Source organism: Pocillopora verrucosa, chromosome 2 (genome assembly GCF_036669915.1).
Source record: "Pocillopora verrucosa isolate sample1 chromosome 2, ASM3666991v2, whole genome shotgun sequence".
NCBI lineage: Eukaryota > Metazoa > Cnidaria > Anthozoa > Scleractinia > Pocilloporidae > Pocillopora > Pocillopora verrucosa.
Genome location: NC_089313.1, coordinates 10,279,730 through 10,295,048, shown reverse-complemented (window position 1 = coordinate 10,295,048; position 15,319 = coordinate 10,279,730).

The following is a 15,319-nucleotide window of genomic DNA, read 5'->3' as shown; positions in this document are numbered from 1 at the left end:
ATTGCATGTAGCATAAGCTAGTTTAGGCAAGTTGTGTGGATAGAACAAAAGATTGATAATTTAAACCAGTAGTAAGCTTCCAGTATTAATGACAATCTCTTGAATACTAGCTTGCCACAGTAAATGTTACACCTATCTACTCTGTCAATAGTACCAACTATATGTATAGTGGGGTCACTTCACATCTCCCTAAACAGCAGAGAACACAAAAGTTAATTCTTACCATCATTCTCAATTAAGAAATAAAAATCAAAGGATCAAGGCACTTCTGGCAAAGTGAAATGTAAGTCGAACTGGTTTGAAGGCATTTTAACCTGAAATTGGTTTTTAAATACGACAGAAATACCTAAACAAAGAGTTCCAGCCCCTTATCCATTTGTTGTATCACTTGTTTCATATTTCAAGAACCAGAGAAAGTTTGATAATATTAATCTTCGAGTCTCATGGTACACTTCGACTCAAAATTTATTTCGCATGGCAGGAGTATTCTACTGAAATAAACAAGACAGAATGAAGCTGATGCCATTCGTTTCAAATAACACATGAAAATGAGAAAAAAACGGCACCAGTTGAAACTCATGAGATGAGGCCCACGCATTTTTTTGAGGTTAATGAAATGGTTAGACAGAAAGCTTAATAAATAAACAATGAGCTGACAGTGGTAAGAGATTTGGGGGCCATGTGATAAATAATGTGAAAACAGGTTTTTGCCTTCACAAATAGACGGACGGGGAACAACCCGATAGACTTCTTCTGGGAAAAGGTTTTCCTAGGGGCACTCGCTGGCTGCGGAAAGGTTGGGATCTATTATGACTGTTGACTATCCTTGAGACAATGACTAAAAACAACAAAGTTGGCTCCGACGTAGATTTATTCTGCAAGCACAGCTAAGCTGACTGGTTTTGTATTTTCTTTGAGCAAAGAAAGCTTTACAAAACAACTCTATTTAAGCCTAGGGTTCAAAGGGTTAGGTAATGCTGTGAATGATCTAAAGGATCACTTAATCTGATACAACGATTGGCTAGGCAGGAATTTCCCCTTTTACAAGATTAATCGTTTTTAGAAAGCTCAGGTGAATAACAACTACACAAAAGGCTATGACAGGCGACGGTTACAGTTTGACACTAATTACAGTTATGATCTAATAACAACTGTTTACGACTGACTGTATTGGAAAGCGTAGCATTTAAGCATTGCTGAACTTAGCAAAATCTCGCAGTTTCTACGTTGAATAATATATATATATATATATATATTTTTAGCGTTAGCACAAAAACTTGATGACTGAAAATCCTATTGTTACATTCCTCCCACCTTATATCGAGACCTCCTGGTTGAGAGAAAAAACAGAAAGCACAGTAAATCAACAGGGAAAGAATCATTAACAAGGAACCTAAAAGCACAGCAAAGAAGACGTAGGACGGTTGTCTTTTTTGTTTGTTAGATTGTGTGCGTTTGTTTTTTAATTTTGTATTTGATTTTTTTTTGCGCCTGAACCGCGGCAGAAACCGAACAAGCCAACATATAATGACCTCGGCGGTTCAAAAGAAACAACAAGCAAGTACAAAAATGGAATTAAGTTGATAAATGAGAAAAATGAAGAGCAGTTCAAAATTATTGACAATAAAAAAAATATCGCAGCGTACTACTGTTCGTGGTTTTAGTGTTCCTCGACCCAAGCGGCTGAGGAGACGACCTTTTCCAGCGTTTCCGGAGTTACGCGTTGGTCTTGGTCTAGTAACAGCTGTCGGATTGCCGGAGATCCCAGGTCTTCTGGATTCTTCACTTCTGGCGCGTACTAGGGGAGGAGAGTCGCAACGAAACGCGAATTGTGTAGACCTTTCGTCCAGACGCGAACTGGTGGGGACGGTAGATGCGTTTTTGTCAGCCAAGCCAGTTGCACCTGGCACAGGGCCCAGCGTAGATGGCACAACGCCTTCTACTGAGCGGCTCCCGGAGTATCGATGGAGTGACCATGGCGTTTTTCTTGTGTCATGCAGGTTGTCAAGTTGTCCCAAGGAAGATACGCGAGGAACGCAGTGTGGTAGGTTTGTGACCACTGGAAGGAGACCTTTAACGAAACCACGGCCATGGCTTTTACGATAAACTCTTCCTCACCATGCAGAATCCATCTACTGTGACAATCACATCAATATACCTGACCATTTCGGATGAGAAAACGTCATGAGGTTTTTTGTTCAAAAACTGGAACAGCCCAGAAAACTTGGAGATAACAAATGAGGGGGAATGGGCTGAACTTTATAGCAAGATATACAAAGAGCGGTCAATGAAGGGAATAACAAATGCCGATAGGTGAGGATAAAAACTGGAAAGTGCGAAATTAATTTACGTGACGCGTGGTTAGTCTTGCGTGGTAGTTCCACGAGTTTACAAAGAAATGGTCGGTATTTTTAATAGTTGACGTGGACGGCGAGTTTGACGAAAGAGAATTAGAACAGCGACAAAATCAATAAGAGCAAATGTGAAAGCTAGACAAATAAAAATTTAGTTGACGGAGGTAATGAAAGTGGGTTGCAGCCGACTTATGTCAGCTTTGAGTTGCGTGAGGCGTTGTGTGAGAGTATGGTGGAGAAGGTCGTAAGTATTATCAAGAGAAACGAGAGTGGAATTATCGACCTTAAAATCCGATGTAAGTGGAATGTGGGGTACCAAAATATTAACTGAGGTTTTAGTTGCTGTTGCCCAGGGAACGTAGGTAAAATGGTTTTCAGAAACGAAACACGTAAGTGTATTGAAAGAAGTATTACATAGGACGTGAATTATTGATAACGGTGACAGGAACAGGTGAGTTGTGGAAGTAAGCGAGTACAAAGAGAGACTATGAAACCCAGTGCTGAGATAGTAACGGCCACCAAGTAATAGCATTGATGGTGTATGACAACATTGTAAGAGAATTTGATGGAACTGTTTGAAAGCCATCTTCGAGGACAGCGTGCAAGGTAACCCGAGCCACGTTGGCTGTAGAACGGTATGCAAAAGATTTCCAGGACAAAGAATGGTAGTAACGTCGTGAAAACACTTGTCCAATTCTGGTGATCTGAGCAGGAAGCGTTGTTTGTCACAGTTTAACAACAATAGGTCATCAAAAGGTATCGGCCTACCAAAACAATGTTCATTATGTTTATATGTAATTGGCCTCAATTGTTCTATGGTACAAAGCGACTGAGAGGACGAAATTTCTAGGAGCGTGGATAATAAATTCAGTTGAAGTTCCTTATTATGTTGATACTCGTAATCCACCAAAGGCTGGATGATCGCTGCAAACCCTGTCTTTGCCTTGGAGCAGTTCATAAAACTTATTTTCAAAATATACGAGTTAACATTTGCGCGCACATGTTCTTTACAGAATACACCGATTGCAAATATGGCGACGATCGCTCCAAAGCGAGGCTTTTCGGTAGCAACGCCGTTGCTAAGGGCAGGCAGCGTCTGTTTTCAAGTATTTCGTGCCAGTCAGAACCAGTTGGATTACACTTCCTTTCGGTCCAAAAATGAGTCATTTTCTGAGTGGTAAAACGTGCCTGATAACTATTGCGTGCCGCTATGCTGTATGAGCGGATATCGAATAAGGCCGGACGGACGAAAGATCACTTATCACAGCCTTCCAACGACAGATCCAGGAAGACTTAAGGTTTTTTTTCAATCCCTGTTATTGTTATACACTTACAGTAGCAGTAAATATGTGTTTTGTTTTGTAGTTGTTGTTCTTACGTCCTATCTTCGTTTTAGGCTTGGCTAACAAAAATTCGACGGGATGTGTCCCCAACATTTCAGATCACAGAGCGAACTAAGATCTGCTCGTTACATTTAAAGCAAACTGATTTTCGTAAAAGCTTAATAGGCCGCCGATATTTAATAGATGATGCCATTTCCTCGATCTTTCCCTGGTCTACAACATCTCCGAAGATGAAATCGCCACGTAAGCGGTCACAACATCCCTCTTCAGCAGCTGAGATGCCATCCTTCGGTAGCGTGAGTGAAGACAGCGATTCCCCCCGCTTCTGATGAAATCAGCGATTTGTGCGCGCACATTGCGAAGCTAGAAGATCAAATAAAGTCTCTGAAGCTAAAAAATAAAAATCTTTTGAAAAACGTCGACGAGCTTCTCCAAAGCTAGTGTGGAATAACAAGACTTAAAGACTGATTCGGACATCAATTTTTACATGGGGTTTCCAAATCAAAAAACTCTTCTGGCTTGCTACAATTTTTTTAAACCCAAGTGAGAATATTTTTATACAGTAAATGGTTTGAACCCGGGGGTAACATGCAATAGTGTAGTTTGATCGTCCGGGTGAGCGTAGTCCTGAGAAGGACTGTTGTCTGTAATGGTGACTGACGTTTCGACAACCTGAGCGGAAGTCATCATCAGAGTCAAGTGAAAGGTTGTTGTCAGTCGAATGTACTTAGTCCGGTTTGTAGAAACTGATTAGTCAGTTTTGCCATGATGTTATTGGCTGTAAGACTCAAGTGGCGTAGGTCAGTCGTGATTGGTCGGTTTGGATCCGTTAGTTAGGTCGTTCTGTTTGGTTCGTTTGTAATGTTAATGTCGTGAATGAGTCGTTTGTATGGTGCCGGTAGTGGTTAACATCTGTTCAGGGGAGTCTGTTCCAAGTTAGTAAACCAGCTTTCCAGGGTCAGTCGTTGAAAGTAGTTGGTGCTGTAGGTTAGGCATTGCGCAGAGTCCCAGTTAATAGTGTGGTTCGTAAGACGGTGATGTTCAACAATGTGATTGTTGAAATCATCTTTCCTCGTCGCTCGTTTGTGTTCAGTCAGTCTAGCTGTGAGGTTTCTGACAGTCTCACCGATGTAGGAGGCGTGGCAGTCGGAGCAATTGATCTTATATACTGCTCCCTGTCTGTTCCTGGGTTCGTCTTTGTCTTTGACGTTAGTCAGTAACTGCCGTAGTGTGGTAATAGGTTTGTGTATGGTATAGTTGCGGTGGTCGTAGGAGTTGCGTTGTCGTTAGCTTCGGTAATAGTAGTAGGCCGGTGAGTGTTACGTTGGATGAATTCTTCGTTGTAATTGTTCTTTGAAAAAACACGGTTAAAGTACTTGTCAGTTCTCGTCGGATGAGCTGTCTGTCGTATTGCATACTAATAAAGGGGTAAGTTTCTATGGTGCTGCGTCGGTGGGAGAGTATAGCAGGTAATTCAGTGTTGTCACGGCTTACCAGGCAGACTAGAAAAGGTAGTTTACCATTTTCTTCGACCTCTCTAGTAAACTGTATGTCAGTGACAAACGCCATTGACACCCAACGCTACTAGTGACTAGGGTGCTCAGTACCACATCCACAGAAACTTTATGGTCTGCCGAAACTACACAAACCTGGTTCTTAGGTAGAAGCCGAGAAAAACTTTAATCATTCGCCAAATTCAACACAGGAAAACATAAAACCGATTCAATCGCGTGGAAACGTGTATTATCCATCCATCCAATTCCACAAGTTTGTATGTTTATATTTTCAGTCAGTGAAACCTTAGCTTCGGAAGGTGCGTGCGTGTAGCATAAAAACACTACGCTCCCGCGGTATTCAAGAGTCTGCACATTTGGTTTTCTTTACTTGAGATACCTTTTCTTTACTTCAGATACTTTAGTTACAAGCGTAAATGCACTCACCATTCTCGCTTTCTTGATTGAGGCGAGTGCGGCTCCTCTTCTGACTATCGCGCTCTATTTTAAGTTCGTCCTAGCGGTTCAAATCGCGAAGGCCTGATTTCACCAACAGGTTCATAAACAAAGAAAGATGTTTTTTCGTCTTGTCACGAGCGTAGGACAAAGGAAAAAAAATCTGAATCCCTATGAGGAATCGAACCTCAGACCTTCGGATTCCGAGCTCCGATGTTCTGCCACTGAGCCACAGAGACTCCACGGTGAGCGCGGTCTATTACGAAGTAATATACCCTTTCATTATGTTCACCTGCCATCGAGGTTACGGTCGGTTCAGGTGTCAATGAGACATATACTTACATTTCCAGCAAATAAGAACTTGCTTACGCGCGTCCGATTGGCTGAAAATGAGTGCATTTTTCATGTAACACGGGTGCAAAGTTGTAACACAAGTGAAATTTACAAAAGTGGTTTGATCTGATTGGCTTAGAAACAATATAATTTATCGAAAGCCAATCAGATTGGAGCTGTTTCTATGGTACCACGTTGGCAGAAAATATGAAGCAACACGCGTGAAAAAAAATGATTGAGATTTTCAGAAAACAACGATTTGGATTTCTAATGAAACAACGATTGAACAACTCAAAAATTTCAGAGAAAAAAAAAAAAAGCGAACACAGTAAAAAGCACCTCTTTCTAAATGTCTGGAAAACTTGGTGTGATGTGAAAGAAATCGACGACGGAATAGAAGAAAACGAGCCCGAGAAACTAAACTAATCCACGCGATCAATTGGTGTCAAACGAAATCAAAAGTTGAACGACAACTAAAGTTAGCCCTCGAGAGAAAAAACCATAAGCAGCATGATGAAAGTGATAGAGAAAAGTAGAGGAAAGTGAGAAGAAATTAACGAATCACAGTGCAAGAAAAACAGTCAGCAAGCTGAAGAAAGCAAACGTTGAACGCTCAGATATCATCAAAGTCACAGGACATAGAAACGTACAGTCCCTCGACGACTACAAAAGAGCCGACGAAGTAGAGCAACGACAACTCTCTCTGGCAATATCCAAACGGAATTACGAAAACCCCCTTGTCGAGAAGAATGCCATCGCGGCTTCCAGTATCACTACAACCGGGCATCCACTCTTACCGACGAAGTTGAATTTGCCGGTACAGACAACAGCCGGACCATCAATGGCACAGTCGAAGGAAAACTATGTACAGGGGCTATAACAGAAAAACAATAATGAATGCAGTTTATTTTGATGTCTGAAACCTTTCATGTTCGTTACATGACCGACTGCTCCGTGGACTTTCGAACACAGGCAAGCAATCTCGCACAATCTCGCTATGTCGCTTAGAAAGCCACAATCAGTCGCAAAAACTTTTCTTCGCGCTTTCGAGGAAACTTCGCAAAAAGAAAGAACGAAAGTGGTGCATTTCGTTTTTGTTGCTTTTGCACAATACTGAACGTTCAAATTCAAGCTCAAGATGGTTTGTGAATGAAATCGTAAAACTTCTTTTTGTTCTGTTTTTACTGCTATCTAAAGATTTAAATTTTTTGGTACATTTTCATAGACATGAAACGCCTATGATTGGTAGAATATTGTTCGATGAAATTGAACGACGAGCTAATGTTTGGTTTCCTAGAAAGTCAATCTTTTTTGCGCATCACGTTTATCGAAGGATCCAACATCCCGTTGAGTACATGGCTTCACCTGATGTCCCTTTGGGCTTTAAAGGTGTCTGGAAGTAAAGCTTACAATGATGAGGGCACTGAGCGACCTGAGGACAATTTTTTCGGACCGGATTCTGAACGCTGACATCAAAATAGTAAGCGCAGGAATGTCGGTCGACATTCGGCCGACAGTCGACAGACATACTTTAGACAGTCGGCCGGTACAGTAGACAGTCAATTAATGTACAGTAGACAGTCGGCCGACGTGTTATTTGGATCGGATTCGGCGTTACCTTACCCGTCTCAGCTTATGTAAACTGCATGTGACTTGTTGAAAGCGTAAATAAATTTCTTTTTAAAGACTTTGAAGGCACTATCAGGACTTATTTATGAAATAGTTAATTTATTTGATCAGGGAATTTTTACATTTGTCAGAGAAAAGTTAGGGAATTTAAAAGACTTCCGGCTGTCATTTCTTTTCACTCAGCGCGGCACGTTTTCGTGTTTGGAGTTAACAGATAGTGACAAATGCCCAGATGGTACATGAGATACACCCTTCTCTCGCTTTTTTTCTTGTTCTCCGGGCGTTTTAAAACAATATCATCCCCACATTTGCTGATGTGTTTCCTTTGATTAGCATTAAACTAAATCGAAGCCTAAGGACTCCTTATCCATAAAATTTCCATTGAATCTTTCATTTTAGACATTCGGTTGTATTATGATGAAATGGCAACAGATGATGTGGAGGCCATAGCTCTGAGCTTCAAGCGAAATTACATCGATATTTACTCAAATAGCTGGGGACCGGGTGACATGGGTTTTGAAGTTGACGGCCCAGTAAATTTGACACAGTCTGTATTAGAGAAAGGGTCAAATGCAAGTATGTAGCAGGAATACCCTCAACTTTAAACGGACTTGGGAGGAAATTTTAAAACTATTTAGTGGAAATCTACTTACGCTCTATCATAAATGCTACAATCTGATTGGCTATCTATCTACATGCACACTGTATGTATGTATCTAGCTGAACCTTCACGCATTTTGATTCGTTCTTACTTATGATCTCTTGGATGACAGACGCCCAGGTGATGTCACCATTAACATAATTTTTCTTTTTTATCGTATATAACACATAGCTTTCATATTGCCGTGGGTCTATACAGCAATGAATCACAGTTGACGTCAAAATGTAGTGAGAACATCAGTGACACACTCGGCTGTACTGCCACTTATCTGTTCTTACCACATTTTGACGTCATCTGTGATTTATCGCTGAACAGACGCAAGGCAATATAGCCTAGATAGATAAAAATATGAAAGTTATATGCCAACGATCCATATTGAAAATGTTTGAAATACTTTTTAAACAGCTGTGTTAATTTGAAGCTGGCTTACCTCACATAGGGTCGCAACGGAAAAGGTTCAATCTATGTGTTTGCTGCTGGCAATGGTGGACGCCTTTTTCAAGACTGTTGTGCATACGATGGTTATGTCAACAACATACACACAACACACAATCGCTGTAACAGGTATTAACCGCGATGGTCCCATTCCGGGCTATGGCGAGCGCTGCGGTGGAATCATGGAAGTTACCTTCAGTAGGGACACCTTCATGGAGGAGAGCAATCCAGTGGTAGGTTAAAGACAGTTAATTTGCTTGGCTGAGGTCATTTATCGCAGACTTAATAAAATGACATGTTTCTAGTCGTTCGGTGACGAATGCACTTAATTAATTATTTAAGTGATATTCGTATCGCACATCGTAAAAGTTAAGCTTTTATAGATGTTAAATCTCCATGATACTACGAAAAATAATTTATTCAGTATATTCAAAACCGTTGATAAAGCATTTCGAGTAATGTGCACGGAGGAAGTGCAAAGTTGGGTCGTGACGGGATTTCATTGAGAATGTCATTCATAAAAATTGTTTGAACTGCTCGTGCACATCTATTACTAGAACCTGTGTTTCGAGCAATGAAGAATTTTCAAAACATCCTTTCGCTCCTAAATTACGAAATGCACTCGTGCGACTGCGTTTTCTTATTAGTAGTAAAAACGAATTGTTTATTTTCAAAGTAGCTATTACAACAGTGAGAATGTACCACACCGTCGATTATCGCAAGCGCTGATTGGCCTTGCACTATCCATCTCCAAGCAGCCGAAGAGAGAAATAAAATGGCTTCCCTTTTCGCTACGGTTTCCGAAGCGGAGAATTTTATTCGTGAATTAGGAGGGCATTGCCAAAGACAAAAAGTTGGTGACAAAGTTTGCTTTACTTGTAAATAATGGTAAGGCTGTTAATAATTTCAACCTCTGACCCTATGGAGAAACATCATAATCCAATGCCTTGTCGTACGAAAATGGGGAGCGCTATATTTGAAAAGCAAAGAACATGATCAGAAGTGCTTTCAAAAGTTTTTTTGTCTGGCTGCAAGAAAGAGTAACAAAACCTTCTTCTTTGTGAGTGTTAATACAGTAATGTTTCAATCAAAAACGTCGACTGTTAAAAAGGGTTAACAATGAACGAGGAAACCCAACGGCTTTATGGGTACAAATGTACATGAAAACCACAATTATGATATATACGACTTGTATGATTATTAATAAAAGCCAAGTTTTCCGTTTGTCTCACGATGTAGTCACTTGTGATGAAGATAGTGAAGTTCGACTGAATACTGCTAGTCTTCTTCAGGTGATGAGGTCGACTGGTCATGCGTGATCTTATAAAGCATGATGCTCTACTGTGATTAGTTGTTTTTCAACAGCTCTGATTGGTGTATTTCGATCCTTGCTGTTTCACTCAGTGATTTGCTCCCTCGGCGGTCCGCTGTCGCACGGCTCTCCTGTTGTTGTGTTTTTTTGATCGTGTTGATGTTATCAGGGTAAAGTCTTATATGAATTGCCTCTTTGACCCTGCGCGTGTAGTAATAAGGGTCACGATCAATAAACTTTACACCGTTCCAGAGTGGCGGAGGTCTCGGTACGGGCTGGTCTGATATCTCGATCGTGCTCCTTAATTCTGTTTAGCCGGGTCGACAGCGTCGACCCGGCTAAACAAGATGGCGTAGTTTACAGGATTCCCTGTGAATGCGGCATGGTGTATATCGCAGAGACTGGAAGACCCATGCATTATTACTACACACGCAGGGTCAAACACGCAAGGAAACAGCAAGGATCGAAATGCACCAATCAGAGCCGTTGAAAACGAGCCAATAAACAATATATTGTGCAAAACCAAATTTTACAAAAATCTTTTGACGCTTAATCGGCTGCCATTTTGAAAACGGTCTGATCCAGGTCATGAGAGGTGATACGTCACACGTGTGCAAGGCAGTGAAAAGCGCCATGTCAAGAAGTGAAAGTAACAACTTCGCCCTTGCTTCCAGCTGCTGCCGAAATTTACGAGCGAAAAAAATAAGATTTGTCCCATTCTGATATAGGTCACCATTTAAAGAGTATGAAATAAGAAGTGAGAAATAAAATAATGAAGTTTGAATAATCGAAACGCGACGGATCGCATGTCTGTATTTAGAGCCACAGGCAATTTGCTCGCCATTCGAAACAGCTGTAAAAAAAAAAAATTCCCATAATTTTTTCCTCTTAACCATTATGGAGTCCTATACTTTAAGAAATATTTTTCTGTCCATGCCGAAAAGTTTTTGACTTTAGTTTCTGTCCGGTGTATCCATCGAATCTGGAGTGAGCGTGACTAAGCGCAAAGTGTTGTCGCGTATTATGGGAGGTCGTCATCTGGAATGAAACTCTTCTTCCACGTTACGAAAATGTAAAAGATTTTATCTTTTTTTTTAAATTCTTTTTAACGGAGACTAGCGAGCAGCACAAAGGAAGACTTGTTACTGTTGTAACTTTTTGTTTATTTCTTTCAACGCGTTTCGTCTCTAGCTGAGAGTTCTCTAGGAATGATTACAATTAACAATTGGTTCATACGTCAGCATGCGTTCATCGAGATATGAAGCACTTGGGAAGTTTAGAGAGCAAGCGTATAATAACAGAAACATGCTGTAAACGGATGTTAGAAGAAACGCCTTGTTATGAGAGCCACACTCAAGCGTTGTTTCTCATTTGCGACCGCAAACATAATGAAATCAGTCCCGTCCGAAAGGTTACTCGTTTCAAAAATGTACCACTGTCAGCTGAGTGAACAATAAATTACTCAAGCTCGTTTATCGCAAGTAAAACAAGCCGACAGTCTATGAGAGGAAACCATGCATTAAAGTACACACGGCACATAAACCCTCGTTCATCATTAATTTTCCGAAATGGTAAGACTGAAAAATTAAACTTCACACCAACGTTTTCTGATACGAAAACGCTTGTGTATAGCTTGTTTTCATGAACGTTTTTCTATAGTTTTCCCTAGTGCGCGAACGCTGCATTTTCCAAGTGTTTTCCCACAGAATTACTAACGGTGAATGCCATGAAAACATGATGTTTTTCGATTGTTTTCCTGCCACGAAAACGCTAGTGTACAGCTTGTTTCACTAAACGTTTTTGGATAGTTTTCCCAATCGCGCGAACGCTGCATTTTCCAAGCGTTTTCACACATAGTTAGAGTGATTTAACAAGAGGACGGGAACGTCATTTCAGAACAGGAAAGCGCGCGGATAGTCTGGACACAACTCTATTTCGATTTCCGGTGTTAGCGTTGCCGTTCTCCCCAACAAGTTCAGGACGTCATTACGCTGGTTTTCCCGTCGCCTGGGATTTGTGTAAATTTTCGGCTTATAAATGAGACAATGCTGTTTGGAATTATTTCAGAACTAATTTCCGGGATAACCTGGTCCCTTCCTTTGGTTTATTCGGTGTATTTTGGGAAAATATACTGCTTCAATTATGCTGAATTCTCGAAAGGAAACAAAATCGTTCGCAAGCGCTGGATCCAAGATTTTAGGACTCAGTAAACTTGAGCAAGACTTAAAATGCGAAAGGGCTGTTTTTTGATACATTTCTTTAATCCTGTATGAAAACTCTAAGAATGGGACGCTGTTAATTTTATCATGAATCAATTCATCAATAAATTAAATATACTTCATGTTGAAGTTTATCAAAATGAAATATCACGACACTTACCTACTGTATTATTCAGTGTTATTTGTTGTTATTGTCGTTTTTACCGTGATTGAAAACTTTTCTGTGAATTGAAGTCAGAGATGAAAAAAAATTGAGAATAGCTCAGGTATGCACTTTTTTATTTTTGAAATTTTTGATCAGCGTCAGTGAAAACTAAGACAAGAAAGTCATGCTCTTGCTTCGAAATAAAATGACAATCAACTTGATTTCGGCATGGCTTTCTAAATCTATTAATTTGATTGAGTCTTGAACGACTTCATTTGTTTAAAAAAAATTGAATTAAACAAGAACGAAAAAAAATAATAAAACAGGGAGGAAGTCTTACTCCTAAGTCTAACCGTTTCGTTGATTACTAGTTTGAGTTAATTTCATTCTTTCACGGATAAATGGGAACTCGTAAACAACTCCATGGTTGGGTCGCTTGATTTCGCCATAACTCTTGATAATTCCGTTCAAAATGCATTTCAACTCTAAGAAGGTGGTGCTCAAAAGAGATGTAATGTCATAATTGAGAAGAATATTCAGTAAACAAGGGGAAAAACGACGACGATTTCCAAATTATCCTTTACAAAGTCATACAGAAAAACGAGTAGTGCTGAAATCTTGTAGCACGAAACGAAATGACAGCGACACAAATCATGGAAAAAAAACTATTTAGTGGGCTTCAAAATTTGATATATGAATCAGCTGACTCGAGACTAAACTCAAATGGACTAGTTTCAAAGTTTAATCGCCCATGTGGATTCATAGTTGACGACTTACTTGCCGTATCTATATAACTATCCTCTGTTTGCGCTTGTTACATAACTCTCAAAGAGGATAATTTCGTTGTCCTTAGAGTAGTCTATAAAACCGAAAATTCAAAGGTGATGGTGATCTTTATAAAGCCGAGGTGATAATTCTCATTGCAACGACTGCTAAATCACTTTTCAACACTACGCGACGGCGTTCTCGACCCAGTTTCTTATCGACATTTTTGCTGCGCGCGCCGTTCTGAAATGACATTCCCGTCCTCTTGCTAAACCACTCTATAATTAACAGTGAAGGCCATGAAAACGTGTTGTTCGTCTTGTTTTCCTGCTCTATGGAAACGGTAATAAACAGCTTGCATCGTTTACCTAAATGTTTTTCTGTAGTTTTCGTGAGCATACGAGCACTGCATTAGGAAAACGGCTCCAAATGTTGAACTTGATAATACATGTAAAAGCTTTTTTTGTGACTGCCTGTTTGAGTCCCAATCTAATTATTAACGCATTTCAACATTTTCCCAATTTTACATATGATCCACCTCAGGTGATGAACAGATGTTACATTTTACTCAGTTTTGTGCAAAGTTTGTTCGTGACAATTAGAAATTTCATTTTATTGACCGAAATAAAGCAAATTCTATTTGTTTGCTAAGGGTTAGACATACTTAACAAATTGATAAGCCTTGACTGTGCTCTGTTTAACAAGTAGATTCCAAGCTGCCGTGCGTCTGTTCAGTAATAGATCACAGATAACGTCAAAATGTGGTACGAACAAAAAAGTGGCACACGAGGCGCAGCCGAGTGTGTCACTGATGCACTTACTACATTTTGACGTCCTCTGTGATCTGAACAGACGCACGGCAACTTGGAATCTATTTGTTTTATATAATAAAGAATTTAAAAAAGTGTTAATTTTTATACGTCTGTCCTCCAATAGATCATAAGTGAGAACCAATCAGAATGCGTGCATAACTGAGCTTAATATATAATCTGTTTTAAAGCACGCAGGAAGCGGCTAGAGCACGAAAAAAGTGTAGGGAGAAACACGAGACGTAGCGCTTCTTAAGTGCTCAAGCCGCTTCCTACGTGCTTTATAATAGAACAGAGCACAGTCATGGCTTCACTATTTGTTTTATACTAAAGAATCCGTTAAATTCCCCAAGCATTACTTTCAATTTTCAAAACAAACTTTATTTCCAAAGCGAACAACAGTGTCGTCAGCATGCTCTATACTCCCATAAAGCACGCTATAATAAGCCAATCAGAATCTCTGTTAGAATGGCTCAAATAATCTGATTGGCTGTACAAGACTAAAGCTGTCAAAAGTGTCAAACCATCAAAGTTCACACTCTGCGATAGTTTACAAACTAAAATAGTTCGGCAAGTCGAATTTGACACTTTTGCCTGAAGTTTTTGTCTCTAATACAGAATCTTGAAGTAAAATGTTCAGTGAACTTCAGCCGAATCATGGCTCATGAAAACACGCGAGTTTTTTCACATGACAAGGCAGAAAACAAACTGTTCAAGGCGAGTGTTTTTTGACTAAACGACAACCGAATTCACCGGAACATGAAGATCGCTCGGGATGACAGCGCCGCAAAACTCGGCTTCAGTGACAGTGACTTTCCACTCAACGCATCTGAAAGGATATTAGAGCAAGCTCCTATTTTTTCATTCGAAGGGCGGCCGATGTAGTTTCTGAGGCTTTACTTCGAAGACCGGAGATCGCCATGATGAGCGACCCGCGATGGACTTCAGCATGATCATATTCGCTCTGACACCGTCATGATAAGAATGAATTATAACAGTTATGCCAGTTCGGTTATATTTTTTATCATTTCTGCGTTGTTCTGTGTTCTTTTTGAACACTGAACTTTATATACTATACGAGTGTTAATTGTGTTTGTTTTTTATTACCGTACGCAAGCTTGCAATCTAACTGAGCGTGAAAATCTTTAAAACTCGGAATTCTGTTTTGTTTTTCCTTTGAGGATTTTCGTATCTGCTCACGTTTTAATAACGTAAATTACGGCGCCTGGTATGTTTACAAACCTTTGTTTGGTTCTTCTGTTGCTACCTGCCGGCTCGCTTGCTCCGAAATTTCAGTTCAATTATCGAAAAAATGCTAAAAAGAAGTCGCGGAAAAGGTCGCACATAGAACAATTTGGCAGATGG